The sequence below is a fragment of the Terrapene carolina genome, unplaced genomic scaffold, assembly GCF_002925995.2.
Source record: "Terrapene carolina triunguis isolate 2854851 unplaced genomic scaffold, T_m_triunguis-2.0 Scaffold84, whole genome shotgun sequence".
In the NCBI taxonomy this organism is placed as follows: domain Eukaryota; kingdom Metazoa; phylum Chordata; order Testudines; family Emydidae; genus Terrapene; species Terrapene triunguis.
Window position 1 is genome coordinate 10577236 of NW_020664435.1, and position 16503 is coordinate 10593738.

A 16503-nucleotide genomic window follows, 5' to 3' on the forward strand; every position below is an offset into this window, starting at 1 on the left:
TGAAGTCCTCTCCTTCTCTCATTTGTTGTTGTTGTGGCAGAGTTATTCTCTTCTCGACTATTTCCACTCACCCACAATTAATCATTTATGGTCTTTTCCACTGCAAACATGTAGAAAACACGTAAAAAGGAAGCCTGTTATCACACCATCAGCAACTCCGATTACAGCCTGATCAGAACTGACATCACAGTGGTTTCATTAGTGATATTAGATAAGTGCAATCTATTTTCAATCTTTTTCTGGCAATGTCAAAAGAGAAACTCACCCTGCCCCAGCTGGCTCTTTCTGACAGTGGCAGGGTTGCATAAAGGATTCCTTTCTCTTATTATCCCAAGAACATTTTACATGCCACACAAATCAAAACTAACACATCTCTCACTATTTTTACGAGTCTAGTGAGGGCAAGAAGTATTTACAACCTTTGACTAGTTAACATTTTTTCCCCATGCAGCCTAAAGTGACTCTTAAAATGTAGAAGATATAAGTGCAAACAAGTATGTTTTACAATTTAAGTACAGAAGCAGAGGAGTGCTCCAACTGACAAGATCTGCCAATGCAGATAGTGTCCTCCACTTAATTTCTTGCAGTGCATTCTCTTCCAAACCTGGTATGTATTGTATCTCTCTGCAGAACAATGAAGTTGTCAGTTGTCCTAGTGAGCTCTATTTTATTGTTAGTTTGATTACTCGCCCCAATTCCAGTGAGTGAATAGAAATTTGGGAGAAACCACAGTTTTAAAGACTCACTGAGACACAAGGAACATTGGTTTCCTTTGAAAGGAAGGTAAAATGCCACTTACATTGAGTTAAGTTACAAACAAATCTCAGAAGTGAGAATCCAGTGTTCTTGATCACTTTCCTATGTTCTTCTGCAAATGAGAGTTTCTCTTCAGCATGTTCATTTGTCTGCCTTAAGCTGAGGTCCCTGAGTAGCAGGTCCAGTTAAACTGTGGTCAACACAGGACCCCAGGGTGGAGGGCAAGGTGTAAGTCACCTTTGTACTTTCCAGTCCCCAGGTCTCCTAAGAACCGTTTAGCCCTTGGTGTAATTTAGAGCAACCTCAGCACCATCAAAGCCCTATTCCAGTAAACCACATGGGCATGGCATGGAGTCAACTATGCCATATTTCAATGGGAGTTAGGTGCCTAACCTGCTTAGGTGCTTTTGAAATTGCACTAGGTGACAATCTGCACCTTTAAGTGCCTAAATACCTTTGAAAATCTGGCCCCTAGTGCACAATGAGGGTGCAATCCTGCAATCAGATATCAACATATACACATACGCCTACCTGCAATTATTTGGAATTGTGAGAAGCTAGCATTAGCCTGGCTAGTACTAAAATATGGACCTCTTACATGGATTACGAACTGATGTAACTCCCTTGTCTTCAGTGAAGGTGCTTTTGATTTACGAAGGGATCTGGCAACAGATCAGAATCAACTCATGTGATTTCCTCAGATCCTGCCATCCTTCAAAAGGTATATTAGTGATACATCTACATATGTCTAGTACATCTGTGTCCAAGAATCCCTAACATAGGGTGTGGCTTGCTCAAAAGTCAGAGACGTTAGCCTTGAGCCTCACTTATTTATATAATGCCATTGTACACAGATATGATGATGCATTGGGATAATATCTGTACATTGGTATAAAGTCACAGGTGAAATTGTGACCATCAATTGACTTTGTAATCACCATTTTGAAGAAGATGACTTACAGTTGAGAATATAAATATAACTTCTTAGAGATGTCAAGGACAGAACAAGGGCAGTTTTTTGTAATACTTAACTCCCTGTAGAGCTAACACAAGAGTAATCAATTAAAGTGCTTTACCTGCTAGAACAATGGTTTTGCTACAGGCAGTGAAGAAAATTGGTGTTTTCCAGCATGAACTCAGCGGAGCTGGGACTTTCCAGCTAACCCTCTGAAGCTCATCATTTGGGCACATGACAGAGGGGACAGAAACCTTATTTAAGGGCAAGATTTGCTCCGGCTCTTTTCCTCACTCTCAACAGCCGACCACTGCCAGACAGCAGCAGGCTTGCAGGAAGGGCAGAGGGCAGGAGTGACACATGGACTGAGTCTAAGGAATCAAAAGAAGGGGTGGACATGGACAGGAGGTGCTACAGGAGGAGTCTGCACCATGGAGTGTACCTTAAAGGCCCAGAGCTAGAAACAATGACTGGATGCTACCCAGACCCAGCTGGCTTGGAAACATGGGACATTGGATCCAAAGACTGGATTAAATTGAAACAGACTGGTCATCATCCCCTGGGGGGGAGTCAGCCCCATCTGAAACAGATGTATCAATTATAATTACATTTTTAAAGTCTTGGTGAAGAGCCTTAGTGACAGTAAAGCAAACATCATGGAGGGGGTCTAGCACAGATGCTACATGATGATTGCCATACTGTGACATGACAGTTTTGGTATATGTAACGTGACATACTTTGTCATAGTATAATATTTCAGATAATTCACTGAAACCCTACTCTTTCTGCAAAACACTGATTTTGCTTCAGATTACCTTCTCTCCAGATACCAAGATAACGGAGTTGATATGAAAAGGTGAAGCATATTGCATACGAAAAGCACATGGGTCACAGACATTGGCCGTGTTTGGCTCGGATGGGCAATAGCATGCTGGAAACCTTCTCCCCGGCATAAGCCTAGCAACTCAAAAGGAAGACCAAAAAGGCTACAAGTACTACTCCTGCAGCCCTGATAACAAGCCGGAATTTGTCTGGAATTTTTACTCTGGAATTTTTCACGTGCACACCTTTTTCTTCAAATTGGTGGGGATGAAATACTAGGAAACAGACCCAGCAGAAAGATCCTGGGATCCAGAGGCAACAAAAAATCAATTATGGCAATGATTATGGCCCAAAATAAATGCTGGCATAAGTGGGCACAGCTCCAATGAAACCACCTGAATGTGGGTGGACTTATTTGCCTTCATGGAGGCAAAATGATTTCAGCATCTCACTTGGATATACCCACCTGCCTAGACATGCATCTCTCCCTTATTTCACTAGACCTTCCCTTACCCAGACATGTATTTTTCCCTATGTTCACCTCCTCTCATTCAGATGTAGCCTTTCCTCTCACTTTATATAGACTTACTCTCTCCTTGATGCTTCTATCCTCTCACTCAGACATGTGCTCTTTCCCTCATTCAAATGCTGTCTGCTCATCTTCCCTCTCTACTCATTTGCCCAGACAGGGTGCATCTGAAGGGTTGGGAGGAAATAGATGTGGTGGTGGGTGTGATCTAAGTGAAGGTGAGTGGTTGGGTCTTTGAGAGGAAAGGAGGTGTGTCTGAATGTAAGGAGATTTGGCATGTCTAATCAAGGCAGGGACAATGGACAGGCAGGGAGAGGTGGATGCATATCTGAGTGGGGGAGGAGATGGGAACATCTGAGCAAGGAGAGCTATGGAGATTTCCACACAGGTGAAGATAAACATAATAAAACCATTAAAGTCTAATTCTGGAGAAACTTTTTAACAGCTATTCCCTGCTAATTATTCTCAAGTAATAAATGAATAGAATAGTAAATGTTGTTAGAATAATTTACTATTCATCAAGAATAATAAATGAATAGAGTAATTCATTATTCCCACATCTCTGTTCTTTGCACTTTCTGACTAGCTAACTAGGGCATGGGGAGGGAGTGTCTAAGGGAGAGAGGAAAAAACAACACATTCACAACTTTGAAAAGAACTTTAATTTTTGGTGAGAAGTTTGTCCGTCCTAAGACTTTTCTAACTGCACCCCTGACTGAGCTGAATATTATTACTGTCTGTCTAGAACACATTACAAATCATATTTGATTAGTCATTGCTCAGTGACCCAAGATTGTTGAACAGGTTTGTTGTCTTTTCAAACTGGTGGTATGTGCTTTGTTTTGTTTTTTAATATTTCCTATTCGTGTTTTTTTAGACCACTAGGGTATTTAAACTATCATAGTGTGTGTATATATAATACACAGAGGTCAAGACATTGAATTGGGACTCAGGAAGTCTGAGTTCAATTCCTGGATGTACCATGGACTTCCAAGTGACCTTAGGCAAGTCATTTAATCTCCCTGTGCCTCATTTCTCCATCTTTAATATGGGAATAATACTTCCTTTCTCCTACCATTTGTGTTTCTTTCTGTTTAAACTGTCAGTTCTTTGGCAAAGGGACTGTCTCTTATCACGTATATGTACTGGTGTTAGAACAATGGGGCCCTGATCTGAGTTCAAGCCTCTAGCTGCCACTGTAAAAGAAATAACAATGTCTGTGTACACACACACATTTTAAAGAAAAGGAGCAGAAAGTCCTGGGTCAGGTATATATGAGTTTTACTGCTATTCAGATCATTCAAGTAAATCAGCTTTCATAATATTGGACATCTTAGAGTCTTTCACAATATGTTGTCTATTTCCATTACTGCAGGCTTGGTGTATCTGACATAATTGACATATAGATATATAAGATGATTTCTACTTGAGTATTAATAATAATGTGTGTTATCGTAGCGCCTATGAGCCCTAGTCATGAACCCGGACCGCATTGTGCTCGGCACTGTACAAACACAGGATAAAAAGATGGTCCCTTCCCCAAAGAGCTTACCATCTGAAGTATAAGGCAAGAGACAACAGATGAATGCAGATAGACTGACATAGTACAATACTGGCCAGCGTGATAGGCAATGGCATCAGTGCACTTGTGGTCTAATCCTTGTCAATTTTTTTGTAGACAGCACAGCAAACGAGAGTTTTGAGCCGGGATTTGAAGGAAGATAATGAGCTGCTTTGTGGATGTTTATGGGGAGCTCCTCCCAAACATGAGGCGCATGAAGGTGCTTGTCTGAAAATAGAACAAGTGGGTGATGGAGGCTGGCATTAGTGGCATATGGGAGGCAGGAGATGACATCTCAGCAGTGAATGAAAGGTGATAGGTACAGTAGAGTAGAGATAGGTCACAAAGGGCCTTGAAACTGAAGCCAAGCAGCTTATGTTTGATACGATAGCAAAAAGGGAGCCAATGAAGGGATGCAAAGAGAAGGGTGAAATGGTCAAAGTCATGGGCAAGTAAATTATCTTTGCAACAGCATTCTGAAGGGAAATGAGTGGGTCAAGGGTGCATTTGTCAAGGCCAGAGAAAAGGCTATTGCAGTAATTGAAACACAAGATAATGAGAGCCTGAACAAGTGTTTTAGGTGTATGGATGGGGAGGAAAGGCTGTATCTTAGATGCTATGCAGAAAGAATTGGCAAGATTTAGACATGAGGACCTACAAAATAGTCCAAGTTGAAGACAATGCCCAGGTTATGGGCCTGAGTAACTGGCAGAATGTTGTTCACAGTGATCAAGACAGGAGGTAGGGGGAAGGGTTGTGGATAGGGGGACGAATTAAGAGCTGTGTTTTAGCTATGTTGAGCTTGAGCTGAGGGCTAGACATCCATTAGGAGATTTCGGAGAGACAGGCTGGTATTTTAGTCTGGACAGGGGACAGGTCTGGAGCAGAGGTAGATCAGCATAGAAATGGTACTTTGCTAGGATTGTCTTCATTACCATGAAAGAAGCTCAGAGGAGCCATTTTCTTTGATAATATCATGAATATTCTTTTCCATGGGAATAATCATACACACAAATGAACAGGAATGTTTTTAAAAATAGAATATATATTGTACCAGATTTCAGGTGTTGTGTACCTAGATCTCATTTCCAGATGGTTCTCAGGACATCTAATTCAGTAGTATCTTTAGAATTAATTGAAGTAATATAACTGCACAGCTGAACAATCTGAAGAGGCCTTTGTGAGTAAGAATTTTTAGACAGACAATTGTTCAGATGTCCCCCTCCCCAGTTTATGTGGATCAATTTCCTTAGAGAGATAGCTGGTAACAAAAAAATTAAATGACAAGGAGTAGCTAGTGTGCTGTAAATTCCACCCTAGCTTCCTGCACACTAACATCCCAAGCAGATAAGCCCTAAGTCTCTCATCATAATGTACATTCCCACAGTCCTGGATGGGACAGTTATGAGTTTTTGCCCTTGGTCCAAGCCTCCCCTCTCATTCCCAAGACTCCAGAAATAAGAAAAAAAACCATGCAATTCTTGACCATTATAAGGCATGCTACAGGAAGCAGCTCTCTTTGTCCTGCTGTTTTTAACTGCAGAGAGAGGAGGAGAAAGCCTCTCTCTCTTTCCTTCTACCTGGCCTTTTGTACTGGGAGCAGAAGCAGCTTCAAGTTGCTCCGCAGATAACCCCAAAACAGGTGATCCTGTAAAACTCAAAAGAAAAATGTAAAAAGGCTTGCTGGTCAGTAGGAGAAGAAATGACAAGGGGAGTTAACTAAACACACAATACAACCTAAAAGATAGAAACAACACTTATTCTTTCCAAGACCTCTAAAGCAGAGATGAAAAAATTGTCTTGGAGTTAGAGGTTTTGTGAACCTCTCCAACTGAATTATATTTGGGGTTCATAAAATTAGCAAAATACTATATATTATGGGTAGGAGAACACCCTGCAAAATCTAGGCAGGCACTGTTATACAACATACATAATGTATATAAGCAGTGTATATAAAATGTATGCTTTTTTCCAGTCTCTCTGTATTTGCATATTCAAGACAAGTTTTTGACTGATAGTATTTGTTTGCTTTATACTTAGATTAAAGGAGTTAGCTCATCACTACTCCAAACGTCCTTACAATGGAAGTGTTAGAAATAGAGCTGGGCGAAAAATTTTTAATGAAATTTTCTAATTGAAAAAACAGCCTTTTATTTAAAAAAAAAAAGCCCAGGTTTTTCCAAACCTTCTATTTTCATTTTTCAGTTGATGTTTTTTTTTCTTTTTTCATACCCACCCTTTGTCTTTAGATTCCCCTTTTCAGTGGTAAAATGAAAAAGGAGGGAAATGGTGGGGGAAGGGGATGGAAAACTTTAAAACTGAAAACTTTCAGTAAAAAATTTTGTGGACATTTCTGAATACTTCAAAACAATGCATTAACTCTCTATGCGGCTACTTGCTGTGCACTAAAAGTGCCTTTCTGTGCTTTAGCTTAATACACTTTCAGGTGTACTAAGCAAAACTGCCCCAGGCACTTTTAAGCTAGGTCTACACTTGGAGCTGGGGGTTTGATTCCCAGTTTGAGTAGACATACTTGTGCTAGCTCTAATTAAGCTGCACACTAAAAATAATAGCATAGCCACGGTAGCCTGGGCAGTGGCAACGGCAGCATGGGTTAGCCACACCAGATACAAACAGGCCCGGTCGCCCCCAGATTCAAGTGTAGACGTAGCCTTAGTGCACAATAAGAATGTCCACTTGGGGGATTAGTGTGTAGTAGCTAGTGTGTTATAAATTCAAATCCTAGCTTGCTGCACACTAACTTCCCATATAGACAAGCCCTTAGCCAGAAACCCGAGAAAGTAGTAGGAGAAAAAAAACCCTCTCACCCTGTACCGGGCACATGGAAAAGTAGATGACAAAGAAGACACTGAAGAATGTCATGGGAAGGCAATGGTTATAGAGAAGCTCCATGTAGTTGTTAGATATAGTTATGACCCTGGGAAGGGAATTCTCACTCATTAATGTTAGAGGTCGGTGTAAACCAAAACCTGAAATACAAACACCCCCAAACTTTGCAGCTGTGGGGATCAGAATTGAGTAGATCAGAATCCAAACTCAAATCTGGATCCAAATTTTGCAGCTCTATTAAACCAACATCCTGCAACTGAACATCCTTGATCTTTGGAGTGTTTGAGATCTGGATCCAAATTTTGTGGCTTGGGTCAATCTCTTGTTGATGTTGCCTTAGGATTTTGTGAAAAAAGTGACTTTTTGCACCTCAGAAAGTCATCCCGTTAAATGTTTGTAAATATGGATTTAATGCCTAAAGTGTACATGTTGAGGTTTAAATATTTTGGCTTGAATCTTTATTCTTATCTAAAGATTGTTGATTAGCTAAAATGTGCCTTCTCTGAATGGTATATTTCCTACTTTTCTATTTTCTTCTTCCTTCACCTTAACAGAGATTTATTTTGCAGTCTTGAAGTCTGAAAGCAGTAAAATAAGCACAACATCAACTTGTTTATCGCAGTTATCAGTGCACTTGTTTGTGTGAGATTTCCTGTGTTACCAGAAAGGAAGCATGCTATTAATAGATGGCAAATACATGTTTTTAAGTTTGTGCAACTGGGCTTACTATTTATATTTTGTACAAATTAAGTTACTGGGCGCTTGGAAAGAAAAGAATGAGAAATCCAGAACTAAAAGTGAAACAATGTATCTGTCAGTACAACCAGCTCTTCACTGACACCTACATTTCACTGAAAGACAGAGAAAACACATTTCTCATACCTGTAAATACAAGATAAAAATCCATTAGTTCTGAGAGAAGTTTAAAGACTTCAGTAACTTCAGAGAAAAATGTCTTAAAAGTAACTTGAAGTTTAACATAAAAAAGAAATTTAGAGTTAAAGTAACTTTTTTTTAAAAAAAAGTTTGAAAACATTGAAGTAGAGTAATCAGCTTTCACTCTGCCTCAACATATATCTATGTACAAACGAAATCAAGAAACAAGTGTACTCCCCAACATCATATACATATCATGCTGTATGAGGCTCCCAATACATATTTTTATCCTTAGTTTAGCAAATTTGTTTTGGTATTCAAATAGCCTTAGATTTGTTAAATCATTTGTCTGGAATTGCTCTGTGATAAGATCCAGACAAGGCTAATAATCTGCACATCAGGCAATGTCTGGCTAATAGACCCTGTATCTGGCCATAGGGAGCTGAAAAGGTGTGTTGGGGCTGGACAACAATAATTCCATTTTGTGAAAGATGTTGATGCTCAGATCTTTGTTTCTGTTCCACATCAGAAGACACAGACCTTACAAAATTGGGATGTGGGAGAGACACATTCAAGTCCCTGATCTGAATCAGGCAGAGCAGAAACTTCAACCTCAGTCTCATATATCTCAGATGAGTGCCCTAAGCAACTGGCTTCTCGTCATGCCTTCACGGCCCTTGCTACATAGACACCCTTCACTCCTCAGCTCACTCAACACAGATTTGAGAAGCTCCACCCCACATCTTGGAAACTCTGCAGCAATGCCCACATAGTTCCATGGCCCACTGTCCCTTCACTTCTACCAAATAAGTCTTCCTATGCTGTCTTGTTTCCTTTTCTTCCCCAATCTGGATACAGCTGACCTCCCCTTCTGCACTTCCAACATGTACAGAGACTTCTCCAAAACAGGCATTAGACAGATGCCAAGGACCACGATCTGCAGTCAAAGGACCATCCAGGGATTTTAATACTTGCATGGGACTATGTAGGAGTTAAAATGTTCCGGAAAACAGCATGTAATAAGTGACTCCAATCTTTCCTAAACTAACCAAAGGCATCAAACCAAAGGCCTGACTTCAGTACTGGGCAAACTGGTTGAAACTATAATAAAGAACAATATTGTCAGACATATAGATGAACATAATTTGTTGAGGAAGAGTCAACATGGTTTTAGTAAAGGGAAATCATGACTCACCAATCTACTAGAATTCTTTGAGGCGGGTCAACAAGCATGTGGACCAAGGAGATCCAGTGGATATAGCGTACTTAGATTTTCAGAAAGCCTTTGACAAGGTCTCTCACCAAAGGCTCTTACGCAAAGTAAGCTGCCACGGGATAAGAGGGAAGGTGCTCTCTGTGACGTTGCAGTCTATATGATTTTATAAAAATATGCTAATGAGTGAATATAATGTAACTGGAATATGCTTCTTGCAAAAGGTCTCTTGTAAGGTATTATTACAAAGCTTATAATCTACTGAGTGTGGTCATCCTGTTTGTATAAATATATCACTCTTGTATCTGAAACTAGAAATATGAAATATAACTCTGAGGGCCTATTGTAATTATGCAAAGTGTGGGCCATTAATGGTGGTTTGGAATCTTGATGGATCCCATCAACCAGGACAATTGACTGTGGATGGCTCTGTTTGCAGGCAAGCCTTCCTGTAAGTCAGGCTGGTAGGAATGAAGGCTTGAAGTCTTACAGTGACATGTGATCATGTCACCTGAACTGGAATCCATCTTTAACCTGGTATCTTTCCATTGAGAAGGAGGGGGTGGGAACCCAGAGAGGGACAAAGGATTCCCGCCTTATGCTAAAGATATATAAATGGGTGGAACAGAACAAAAAAGAGAGCCATCATGAGGAATCCCCTAGCTACCACCTGAGCTGGAACAAGAGCTGTACCAGGGGAAAGAATTGTGCCCAGGCCTGGAAGGTGTCCAGTCTGAGGAAAAAACTTACTGAAGCATCTCTAAGGGTGAGATTATCTGTATTCGGTTTGATTAGACATAGATTTGTGTGTTTTATTTTATTTTGCTTGGTGACTTACTTTGTTCTGTCTGTTACTACTTGGAACCACTTAAATCCTACTTTCTGTATTTAATAAAATCACTTTTTACTTATTAATTAACTCAGAGTATGTGTTAATACCTGGGTGGGCAAACAGCTGGGCATATCTCTCTATCAGTGTTATAGAGGGTGAACAATTTATGAGTTTACCCTGCATAAGCTTTATTTGGGCATCTGAGTGTCAAAGACAAGAACACCTCTGTTAGCTGCTTTCAGGTAAGCCTACAGCTGTTAGGGGACGCGATTCAGACCTGGGTCTGGGTTTGCAGCAGGCTAGCGAGTCTGGCTCAAACCAGGCAGGGCACTGAAGTCCTAAGCTGACGGGGCAGGAAAGCAAGGGCAGAGGTAGTCTTGTCACATCAGGTGGCAGCTCCCAAGGGGGGTTCTGTGATCCAACCCGTCACACTCTCATGGATTGGTAACTGGTTAAAAAATAGGAAACAAAGGCTAGGAATAAATAGTCAGTTTTCAGAATGGAGAAAGGTAAATAGTGGTGTCCCCCAGGGGTCTGTACTAGGACCAGTCCTATTCAACATATTCATAAATGATCTGGAAAAAGGGGTAAACAGTGAGGTGGCAACATTTGCAGATGATACACAATTACTAAAGATAGTTAAGACCCAGGCAGACTGTGAAGAGCTACAAAAGGATCTCTCAAAACTGGCTGTCTGGGCAACAAAATGGCAGATGAAATTTAATGTTGATAAATGCAAAGTAATGCACATTGGAAAGCATAATCCCAACTATACATATAAAATGATGCGGGTTTAAATTAGTTCTTACCACTCAAGAAAGAGACCTTGGAGTCATTGTAGATAGTTCTCTGAAAACATCCACTCAATGTGCAGCGGCAATCAAAAAAGCAAACAGAATGCTGGGAATAATTAAGAAAGGGATAGATAATAGGACAGAAAATATCATGTTGCCTCTATATAAATCCATGGTACACCCACATCTTGAATACTGTGTGCGGATGTGGTCATCCCATCTCAAAAAAGATATATTGGAATTGGAAAAGGTTCAGAAAAGGGCAACAAAAGGGGTATGGAACGGCTTCCATATGACGAGAGATTACTAAGACTGGGACTTTTCAGCTTGGAAAAGATATGGCTAAGGGGAGATATGATTGAGGTCTATAAAATCATGACTGGTGTAGAGAAAGTAGATAAGGAAGTGTTGTTTACTACTTCTCATAACACAAGAACTAGGGGTCACCAAATGAAATTAATAGGCAGCAGGTTTAAAACAAATAAAAGGAAGTATTTCTTCACACAACACACAGTCAACCTGTGGAACTCCTTTCCAGAGGATGTTGTGAAGGCCAGACCATAACAGGGTTCAAAAAAGAACTAGATAAATTCATGGAGGATAGGTCCATCAATGGCTATTAGCCAGGATAGGCAGGGATGATGTCCCTAGCCTCTGTTTGCCACAAGCTGGGAATGAGCAACCGGGGATGGATCACTTGATGATTACCTGTTCTGTTCATTCCCTCTGGGGCACCTGGCACTGGCCACTGTCGGAAGACAGGATACTGGGCTAGATAGGCCCTTGCTCTGACCCAGTAGGGCCATTCTTATGTTCTTATGTTATCAATCCACAGTGAGACCAACACAACAAATCTGGAGTTTCTAGGCCAAGAGAATAGAGAAACAAAGTCCTAAGAAAGGATTAGGAAACTTTCTAGGAAATGAAAAACAACTTGGGCGATATTTTTGTTTTTAGGCATGAATGCTCATTTATACATGCCAACACATGATTTATACCTGTAAATCAGATATGTACACATGCCCATGTGAGCATGTAAATGCCTGCCTGTATGTGTGCATCTAACCTTGGAAATATGACTCCTCGTTTTTTAAAACCACATGTCTGAAGTTTCTTGTGCAATTTGCATTAGTTTCCAAAAGAATTCTCTGTGCGATTTGATACCAAAGTGGGAATTTTCAGATGAGATAGATTTAGTTTTAGCAAAATTAGAGGGGCACTTCTGGGTCAAAACTAGGCTGACAGTAGAAGCTAGCTTCATCTTTAACTGAAAACCAGCACACTCCACGCTACCTGAAAAAGAGAAAGTGGTCTTTAAAAAACCTTCAGTTAACTATAAAATCTACCTGTAAAGAACCTACTACAAGCTTAGTTCTTGATGTTAAAGTAAAATAAAGAACTATTATGACCTGGAATCATTTTATACATGCATCTCTTGAGATTCAGGTCATATAAAAAGGTGCACTGGAGATTTTAAATTAGAATCTGAGGCTGGACTGCAGTAAGGCTCTAAAAAGTCTGACTGTGCTAAGAGAGTTTGAGTCACGCGACTGAGGTGAAACTTAACTGTCTGGTGCAAGAGAAAGTGATTGATGGTGATCCAAATCTACATGACTCTTGACTGAAAAAGCAAAATATATTTCCATCCGCTTGAGTTGTTACAGCTCCTTAGACCCTCCTCTTTCTAGATGGAAAGGGTTACTTGAAGACAGACTGAGGAAATGTACACAGGCAGACTGTGGTTGGCAGAAGCAAAGCCAAACTCTATTACTAGAGGCTCTGTGGCCTGTACTATGCATTACTAGAGGGCCAGTTCTCCTGCCACAGGACACAAGTAGCTCCCATTGACATTTGCAGGAACTACTTGCATCCTATATGGGGAGAATGAGGCCTCAAGTTTTTAGCTATTATTTATTTATCATTTATGCAACCTACGTTTTTTCTCTCTCTGAAAAATAGAAGTTTCCTGAAACAGTGCTGTAGCTGTCTGCGCATCTGCACCACATAAACCCACACCCAATTATTAGGAGGATTAGGAGAATTACTGCTAATCAGACTGTAAACTCCTGGGGGCAGGGACTTTGTCTACTCCATGTTTGTATATTACTGAGCACACTGGTAGTACAAAGCAAATGAATAATAATAATAATAGATCTCTATCTCTCCATCTGTCTGTTTCTGTCTGCAAATAACATGGAGATTTTGGTCTTGGCCCAGCTTCTCACACTGGCCTATTAAATCCTTGATGCATATTCACTATTTGAGTATTTGAATAAATATGTGTTATTTCTTTAACTATTTACTAAAGGAATATAATTTTATTTCTGCATACAAGAGTGCACTCAGTCACCTCTTGCCACTGTGAGCATCTTAGAGTGGCTGGAATTTCTGACCCCACTTTTTAAAGAAGTCAGGTTCCAGCTGAACAATGACCAGTCTTGATCTGATTTCATTTTGGAGGAGCCCTCTCACTGCTGCTTGATCCTGCACCATTAACACGTAATGGGAATTTTGCCATTCGCTTAAAGAGCAACAGGACTGGGCTGTATGTCACCAGCAGGAGCCGGGGTCATGACCAGCAGCACTAGAGAAGTCAGCCAAGGCTGTGTGAAGGCAGAAGACCACAAGCTGCTATTGCTTCAAACACATCACATGTGTGGACAGGGGGAGGAAGGAGGGACAGGAAAGGAGCAACACTTGTACTGCCCTATAATTAGATAGCTGGGAGGGAAGGGGCAGGGAGAAGCATTCCCCTACACACAGACAGATGGTTATGGGGGGGCAGGGAAAGAGACACACACGTGTCCATCCCTCAGAAGATCAGCAGCCTGATTCTCAGTTACTCCGTTCTTGCACTTGGGGCAGGGACGAGTCCTTGCATCAGCTTCACACCGACCAGGGAAGTTCTCTTTAACGGGAAGAATTTTCAAGGGGGCATTTCTGCCTTCTTTAAGGCTTCCTCACGCTGCCACAGCAGCACAAAGGGGCCTTAGCGTAACTGAGACTCAGTCCCCTAGCACCTCGAGGGAAGAGAAGAGCTCCTTCCCCCAAAAGATGAAAGCTATCCCATGGGGAGAACAAAGGGAGCATTTCTGGGGAGATCAGGGGGCTGGCCAGCCCTGCATGCTAAGTTAACCTTCTCCCCCTGCTGCCTGCCTCTGCCCTACTCCCAGCAGCCCCGGAGCCCAGAGGAAATGTCAGAGATAAGGTAATAGAAATTAAAATCAATTCTCAAAACATTTGAATAGTAAAAATAGCAATTGAACTGCGACACAGCTAGAAAGAATGCATCTGAGAGCTATCTAATTGTGGTAAAGGCTTTTTAATGAGAAATGGTAAGTCTCTGTGCTGCTTCATAATTCACTGTTCCATTCTGGATGCCTCTATAGCTTAAGTACAATAAAATTTTAGAGGAATCTGAACACTCTAAGTTAACAGGTGAGTCAATTTAAAGCCATAAAAAGAGATGTAACTCTAGAGATTTTGAATAATTTAATCAGGTGTAACCATTTTTCCTAAAGGTCTGTGGTATTTGCTATCAGCCTAAAAAGCACTACAGCATAGCCTACCGCATGGCTTCAGGCAGCAGAAGCGACTGACTTGCGTGCCTCCCACCCAAAGCCAGCTTTTTCTCGACCTGCAAAGCCTACAGTAGCAAGCCCACCTAATCTGGGAGGTGGGGGTGGGGACCGGGAAGAAAGATGGGAATGCAAAAAAAAAAAGAGAGAGAGCCATGGCTTTCATTCTTTACATGTAGATGTCCATGCTAAGATAGTGATTAGTTTTCATTTTCATGCTCCAGGTTGAAAGCATGTCACTGATTTTAACTAGAGATCATAGATTATTCACAGTCCCTTACAGTCGCCCAGGGCTAGCCTTTAGGGTCCAGAAGAACCACGCCCGTAAATCCCTGGGTTTTTAGGACGACCACAGATCAGTTCACAGCTGTAGGGGGCAGACCCACCTAGACTGCCATTGATGGCAAATGCAAGCTCCCTACCAGCTGAAAAGCTGTCTGTGGTGAAGACAAATAAATAAGGTTGTTCCAAGATTACTTTTCCAATTGTCTTGAAACATGTTTTGCGGGTTAATGGCACCAGAGCTGCCATAGACTTTAGACCACCCTCACTGTTTGAGACTCACTAAATACAGATTAATTTTTTTCCTCAACTGAAATGAACCTTCTACTCCATGTGGTTGGGCTGGAGCTGGGGCTCTGAAACCCACCCCATCTAGTCTTCAGAGCCCAAGTTCCAGCTTGATCTCCAATTTCAAAGCGCTGTCTATACAGTGTTTTTAGAGTACTAACACGAGCCTCACTAGCCTGAATCTGTCAGCCCAGGCTGGGGGGCTTGCTTGCGCAGGCTCCAAAATGCTGTGTAGACATATCCAAATAGTTCAGAGAAACATCATCACTCTCAGGGGCTTATTCAAACTGGACAGAATCTCCAAGGACCATGAGATTCACCCATCACTAAAACACCAGCATTTACGCTGAATTAATTTGTTCCCTCCCTTTTGAAAGAGATACATTGCATACTATTGGGGACAGCATATAGTACTTGTAAAGGTGTCACTCCAGCTCCACAGTTACAGCATGTTTTCCGCCTTTTCTTCAGCATGTTTCCTTAATGACTTCTGATGACAAATTATTCCAGCTGCAGTTGTTTTGTTTCTTAAAAAAAAAAAAAAAAAACAGTTTGTAAAGGAAGGTGGATTTAAAGTAATATTTAAAGAGAGAAAATGTCTATTATGTAACTAAAATAGCTAAAAAGGGGAAATGTTTTTAGTTATTAATATGGAATTTTTTAGAGCATGAAATAAATGAATCCCATCATGCATGAACCGCTATGAACTTCTGTACATACTTTTTTTTATTCATTGCTGCATAAATGTTCTGTGACTGATTATGGTTTGTAGAGAATTTAAAATAAAAACAAGTCAAGTGGCTATAGAAATAAAGAAGCAATACTTGAACCCTATTCATAAGTCCAAGGCTCACGTGTATTCTCATGACATGCCAGAAATGGCAGTCAAATAGAAGGAGGGGACATGGACCAGTTTTCTGATCCAGAAGCGGTGTGGCCCAGTGGGAAGAGGTTCCAAGGTGCTACAGTAATACAATAAATAATAATAATCTCTAAGATAATTGTACACACAGTTCATAAGATCTCACCTGTTTGCAAAAGAAATTTACATTGAGCTCAGTTTGTAAGTTTTGTCTTGATCTTGGCAAGGATGTGGAAGAGCTCTTCATGGAAGAGCCCATGAGCTACACACACAGCTTCTGATTCACACAAGACAATCCAGTATAC